Consider the following 7,587-nt stretch of genomic DNA (forward strand, 5'->3'; position numbering starts at 1 on the left):
TAGTCTCAAACTTGCATAACTGGTTAAAACGGTTGTTGAACAAAGGTGATTTTCCAATCTCTTAGTTGTTAACGTGTCAGCTTCGGAGTCTTCTTTCAGCGTCTTTTCTTTGATGGTATGCAGAAGAAACCTTTAGTTGTAACTTTTTATGCAGTGTGTGCTTCCTCTCTAGAATTACATGATGCTTTAGATGAACGTTATTCTGTCATGCTGAGGCAATTTGTCTTTCTGATAATATTTCAGATGAGGATGCTGAAGGGGTCTTTCTACATTATTTCTGATGCTGTGTGCACAGATATGGCTTTGCTCTGGGTTAATGAAATGCAAAATTAGAGACTTCACTTACAGGTATAGTACTTTCCTCACCACACTTAGATTTTTGGAAATTGTTTAAACATAGAATGCTGGATGTCCTTCAGTTTTTCAAAATAATCCTTCTTATGGCACTGACATTCAGTTGCTTAGTGCTAAATCTTGCTTTCTTCGTCCGTAATTTCAATCACCTATAGTATTAAAATTAAATAGTTAATACATGTGCATTTCCAAAAATATAATTTACAAGCCAAATCAATGCAGAATTTTGAAAATGCTGAGCTGTTTTTCAGACAGAGCAGAGTGTAGAATGGTAGCATGAGAGTAATTGGATGTAGGAGTGAGGATTTGTAGAATTTTCAACATTTTATTAAGCTCACAAAGGATACATGTACCCTATAAAGTTGCAACATAGAATCCCAAAGGCAGATCTGAAAGTCATATGGACTGGCACCAAACAAATATTAAAAAAATATATACTATTAATTAATTTGTAATGCAGATTTCTGGGAAGGGAATGACTCCTCCACGGACAACAGGCGTTTTCCCCCGCCCTGAGTTACCACCTACTTGTATCTGGCTTCCTGACTTTTGAGGTTTGGCCTCTGCCTCAAGCAAATCTATTGTGTGCTGCGAGGACTATGCCTAAACATATCCCTCAACTATGGTCCAGAGTGTGAATCAAGTGCAATGAAATGAAGGCGTACTTTCATGTGTTCATTTTATTCCACTTGATTATCAGTTGTTAGGTTTTTCTGCACCTGGATTTACTGGGTGCAGAAAACCAGGACACAATCTTTTTCCAAACAGAAAAATTAGACTGAAAAGACGCATAAGACTCTGGGTGCAGCAGAAGCATCCAAGACTTATGCTGTTTTTTTTTCACTAACTGGGGGAAACACACAATTCTTCCCTCTGTTGGTGTTCACATTTGTTGTCGGCCTGTGATTCGGTGTTGAGTGCAGAGCGTATCGATTAGAGTCGAGGGGCCGAGCCGAAGAGGAGTTGGCGAGCAAGCGGAGCGAAGCCTGGGACGACTGCCAGGGTTTGTTTTGTGACCGGTTCCCGCTTCACCCGCGTCTGGTTATACGGGCGCTTTAAGTTCCACAGATCTGCTTTGGGGGCAGGAACGGACGCTGCCGGCACCGCGGTGCTAAGTCGCTTGTGGTGCTGCTCGTGCAGCGGCTGCTGCAAGGCACAGAGGAGTCTTGGCCTGACACCTGATTTATGTCAAAAATGTGTTCATTAATTTTTTTTTCCACAGTCCACAGGCAAAAATTACATCATCACTTGGTCCCACGCAGGGGATCAGAAAGCCTCAACAGAATTATAACAGGTGGACAAAGTGCATTGATTAATATAAACCAGATCCTCCTCTTATTAGATAAGTCAAATGAAAGATACAGCTTCTAAGTGAACCGGAGCTGAGACAGAGAGATAAAAAAGAAAAAAAGAAGAAGATCATGCAACTTTGCTAAGCCAGCAGATAGGTCTAAAGAAAACTTAACGGCCTTTTGTAACGGTAATTTCTCCAGGTTGCTCCACCGAGGTGTTGTATGCGGAATACCCAAAAAGCGTGGACAAACTCACCCTAACATGGGATAAGTAATTATGAATCTAACAAGGAACAAAGATAAAAAACACAAAAAAAATCCACCCCCCACCCCATCCGTGGTGGCGGTGTGTTCATACTAACGAGAGGTTGGTCGACACTGGGATTGTGATCAAAACTGGAAGAGATGGCGGGCTTCGATGGTGGAGGGACACCCGCAGACGGACGGCCCTGGGAGAGGAAGGAGACAAGGGGGTCCCATTTAAATTCGAAATTCTTATAATTATCCCTAAAAATATCAGCCATAGGCTAAGCAGTCTCCAAAGACGCGAGTGCCATAGGGAAATAGCTGGAGCCTCCCTTCTCTTTCAGGCGGCTGCCAGGGTGACCTTAGCTGCCCCACACGCACCACTCCTAAAGTATGGGACTCAATTTCGGGCGACGACAGGTGGACTTCTTTTCCATCCCTATTCACTCCAATCCATTTCAATCCAGCTTTCCCCCCGGCCCAACATGAGGGACCCTTTGATGCCTGGAGAAGGGGAGGCTACTTAGCTCTAATACATTTGTTCCACAATTTTGATCCCCTTACTTTTGATCAATGTAAAAGGGACTTTGTATTGAAGAACACGGAAAGAAATCAGTATATCCAATTAATGCACTGGGCCCTCACACCTCAGATACGGGAGGCTGCTACTCAACCTCTCACAAAATTTGAGGCCTTTCTCACCAAGACTGCTAACATGAAAGGGATGATCTCATTTATCTATAGCTTCCTCCTTAAAACAGTGCTTTCCCCACGCCCCCGGTATTTGTCTATGTGGGAAGACTTAATTCACAGTTTTATTTCCGATGAGGAATGGACGCATCTATGGTCCGACATCGCACGCTTCAATCATTCCTCAGAACTCAGGGAACTGCCGCCTGATTTTACGTATACACCAAGCATTGAGCAGAGCAGAGCTGAGCAGAGGAGTGGAGGGAAGTGCTACATTTGCCGTCTGTAGGTGGACTGGCTCTGGATCCCGCTCTTGCTCTTGAACGATTGCCAGCATTCTCCCTTGTACTCTTGACAGCGATGAATAGCAACGAACAAGCAATGAACAGTGAGTGGTGAGTGACAAGTGGCAAGAGGTGTGTGGCATGTGGCGAGTAGTTAAGGTTGATCGGTCCGTAAGTCGCTGAGCCATTTCAGTCTGTAATAAGTCTGTAATACAAAATCTGAGAAATTATGCAAAGGGGAAAGTGACAATAGACTTTGACCCTGTTGAAGCACACCTCGACCCCTGAATTACTCTGCATGCCTAGACTACATCCCAACCGGGAGCCCAGATATTAATTAATTGATTAATTAATTAGTTAAATAAATAAGTAACCAGCAGCACCGGCGAATTCTGTACCGAGGTGTGCTTTGGGGGTGTTTTCCCCTGGAGGTATTTGGTGGTGTTTTTGTCCTATCAAAGCACCGTTTGGTCTTGTCACTGGCCCGTTTGATTTTCTGAAAGAAGCAAGACTTCTTCACCTTAGAGGGTGTATTATGAGGTCAGGAAAGGAGCGGCCACCTTTCCCTCCTATCAAAAGGAAAAGAAAAATACAACAAACACCGATATTAGATACGTTTAAAATAAAACAGACAGGTGACATATAGTCCTTTAAATCATCTAAGGTCTATACATTTGGGAAACTGGGAAAGTCGCCGTCAAAGTTTGATTTTATGAAAGATCCAACTGGTGCTATGCTAACATTGCTAACTAACCCATGTGTTCTTCAAACTCCAATTAAACCACTGAGTAGAACAAATATTATATCCCCTAAGCAAGGAGTAAGTGAACGAGGCCACCCTGAGTCTGAAGCTGAAGTCGAACAAATGACAAATTCAACTAAGGACCAAGTCAACCATTGGGGTCAAATAACGGACCTAGAGATGTGTACTATTCCACTTACTGGTCGTTCACAACAAGAGGACCCAAAATGCACAAATCTAACAATGGGAGATACTCAGCACTTACTACAAACTAGGCAGCCAATGCCAATAGAAGTGCAAGTAAAAATCAGAAAAGCTAACGGTATAGGGGAACCATCTGATTTGGGCCAAATAAATCAACCATAGCAAGAAGCTCCAAATGAACTAAATGGTGGGGTGAAAATCATAAGGGAAGCCAATACCCCACTGAAATCGGATCTTACTCTGCCTAAAATAAATTCAGTTAAAAACAGGACAAGCCGAAATGTAATCAAAATAACGGATCTCAAATTAATAAGGACGAATACAACAGCAACCCAGAAACTCTGCAGCGTTGGAGTACTCCGTATCAAAAAGACGTTTTGAATAGTAGTCCACAATTCATTAATTCTTGTGACGAGGACATGATTTTCAAGGACCACAAAAAGAGAAGTATAAGGACCTATCATTCATAAATGGGCAACACCATAACCCAGGTACTCAGGTACCAGGAAGTGGGAACGCAGGAGCAATTTGGGATTAATTCTTCAAAACCTCGCAATTAACTCTGGAAGCTTTAACATATCAGTCCAACAAAAAGGAGATCCAAATAGATCTCTTGAGTGCTGCGTCATCCTCTGTTGCCGGAATTGAGCAGAAGATAACACAAAATAATCTAATAGTAAGGGCACAATCTCAGCCAATATCTACGTATGCAGAGTGTAGTTGTGCCCAACTAATTAACAAACTGGCTACCATTCCGGATATTTTAAAAACAATAATTGACGATGTAAAAGGCAATTTTCCTAATGTGGGAATTCAAGCCATCAAGACCGACTGCCCCTCTAAAGATACAATAAAATGTAAAGACAATACTGTTGTTGTTAAAGAAAAAATAGATGATAAAACAAAAGATCAAGAAGTGATAAACCTATGCTCGACACAATCAACAATGACAGACGCAGCTCCGGACGTTCATCTATCAAAAAGACAGAGGAAAAAAAATACGGAAAGCAAGAAATAAGCTTCTAAAAGTATAAAACAAATACAAATGCATCAGATATAGTGAGATTGAACACTGGAAACAACCATGACCAAATATCATATTGTGAAGGTGAGGGTAAACAAATGTCTCCAACAAAACCCTTCTACCCTCTATTTAATAAGGATCTAACGGAGGTACAAGCAGTTATAAAAAATAAATGCCTAAACAATCAAGCTGATAGTATAAAAATGATAGAGAATGGGAAGAAGGAATTGAGAAAGCATAACTGGATATACTGGTTTTTTTAATGCCGATAATTGTTTACACATGAATGCACCAACGTGCACTGATATATTACATTACCAAATTACAATATTCTTATATTAATTTGAGGTGACTTTTCACCTTAATATGCCTGCAAAGTTACATGATTCTAGGCTCAGAACCATTTTATTTAGTGATGTCCATCTGCACACTTTCCTGCATCTTGTAGTAAATTGAATATTGACAAACAGAAGTGTTATTTCCAGAAACAGTGAATTCTGCAGCTTGTCTGTATCTTTGATCTGCACCTCATGGACTCCTCACATTCCTCTCGAGAGAAGATCCTGCCTCCTACTCATTAGTGTCGTTTCAGTAACTGTTTCTATCACGTGTTCATGTTTCATTGACTTGTATTAGGAGAAAAGTGTATAAAAATACATTGTGTAGCATTAGCATTGTATATTCCAACTTGCTTTAGGGTGGATGCTCTCGTCCATTGCAAAGACAATTGTCACTTGTTAGTTTGCTTGGCCTTTTGCTATTTTTGCATTAAATGTATGATAGATGTATTGGCCTCCAGGTATGTTGTGTTTTATTTTACATATCACAAGAGATGACGAGGAAAATGACAGTCCAGTATACACATTCTTCATATAAATCAACTCACAGTATACTGTTCCGGAGGTTCAGTCCCACTAACATTATCTCTAACTGAACACCATGGGAAGCATGTGCTTTTCAAACCAGTCGCCCTCTGATGCAGCGTCCTCGCTATTGGATGAGTCAATATGTCGTGAATTTTAGGAGGGTTACCGTAACTAGTGCACTATGTTAGAGAGTAAAGAAACAGGTTGGATGGTGGAACCTTTCTTTAAGATGCACCTGACCACAATAGCCCAATTAATATTTCCCCTCTAAATATCACCGAGGGAGTAGTGTGCACACTGACAACCACCCACCATCACAATGGCAGTTCTCTATAGAACTTTGAGATGCAAAACGTAATTTTAAGCAAAGGTGCACCACAACAAGGACAAGTGTAAACTAAGGACTTCTAGTTTACACACAAGATATATTAAAAAAAAAAAACTTTTCATATGAAACCGGACAATTTTTTTCTCAAAAAAGATTTTTCTTTATTCATTCCAAATGTTAAAGGACACAGCCGACGCGTTTCTTCTAAGGTATAGTTGGTCCAGTACTCCTCATTATTTTTATGTTTATTTTTCGCTTCCGTCAGATTTATTGATTCATACGAAACACTTGATGGTTTTGAACCAGTGATCCTGTGACCACACACGATTTGGCCATAGAAGTCGTAGCTGGACTTCTCCAACACAACATCGTTGCGCTTAAGGAGCTTCCACTTATCTTGGTAGGTCTCCATTCGGCGCACTAATTGTTCTGGAAATGCTGACTTCCAGGTGTGGGTTATCCATGAACTATTTCTGACTCACATGTGTTTGGTTCTTTCAACAACTATTTCTCTTTCACTACCATCTTTGTTACATTCTCCTCCTCTTAAATCTCTTAGGATTCTTGCTTCCCTTAGAAATATGTGCTTTGTAATTCCAGTAGATATGTTTCCTGTTGTCCAACCGTTAACAACACTGAACTGTTAAACAACTACTTAGAAGTTATGACCTGATTGTAACATTACCTCTCCAATTCAATATGCTTAAGGTCGATTTGGCTATTTTGTCAAGAATATTATAATGTCCATGAGATGAATTGTATGATAGGACATGTAAATTGTACACAATCACGCTAGGGGTTTCTCTTCCTTTTTCTGTTTGATTGCCAATACTAACCTTAACCTGATGTTCTAAATATACTATAGATCTTTGTAGAAAACATGCCCATGACATGTTGACACTGACATGCATTTGTTTTTAAGTATGTAATAATTTGTAGCTCGGCTGAGCTTGCAAATACTTTACATTTTTAATAATGTATTTATATGTTTTTTGTCTTGTTGTAATACAGCCCTGAAGAAGTCCCCGTAGGGACGAAACGCGTCGGCTGTGTCCTTTAACATTTGGAATGAATAAAGAAAAATCTTTTTTGAGAAAAAAATTGTCCGGTTTCATATGAAAAGTTTTTTTTTTTTTTTAATATATCTTGTGTGTAAACTAGAAGACCTTAGTTTACACTTGTCCTTGTTGTGGTGCACCTTTGCTTAAAATTACACTATGTTAGAGAGTGCTCACCTGTGGTAGTAAGATGTTAATAGGCACCTTATCACCTATGCACGGTGCGGGGCTTTGAGTTACAGAGCTCCTCACGCTGTGGAGAAGATTAGGTCACATTTACCCATATTCCCATATTTGGTCCTGATGAAATGCCAACAGATTGCTCCATGACTACACAAGGCATGAAAAAAGTTGACCTGAAGTATAGACCCCAGCTTACCAGCAGGTCCACAGGTGATCGACACTTTCACACAGTGATAGGGGCCATTAGTTCTTCAATTTCTCTGCCACTGTTTTTAATCTCAACATGGACCAGGAAGATCACATTAACTATATTGTG

The sequence above is a fragment of the Lissotriton vulgaris genome, chromosome 1_1, assembly GCF_964263255.1.
Source record: "Lissotriton vulgaris chromosome 1_1, aLisVul1.2, whole genome shotgun sequence".
NCBI lineage: Eukaryota > Metazoa > Chordata > Amphibia > Caudata > Salamandridae > Lissotriton > Lissotriton vulgaris.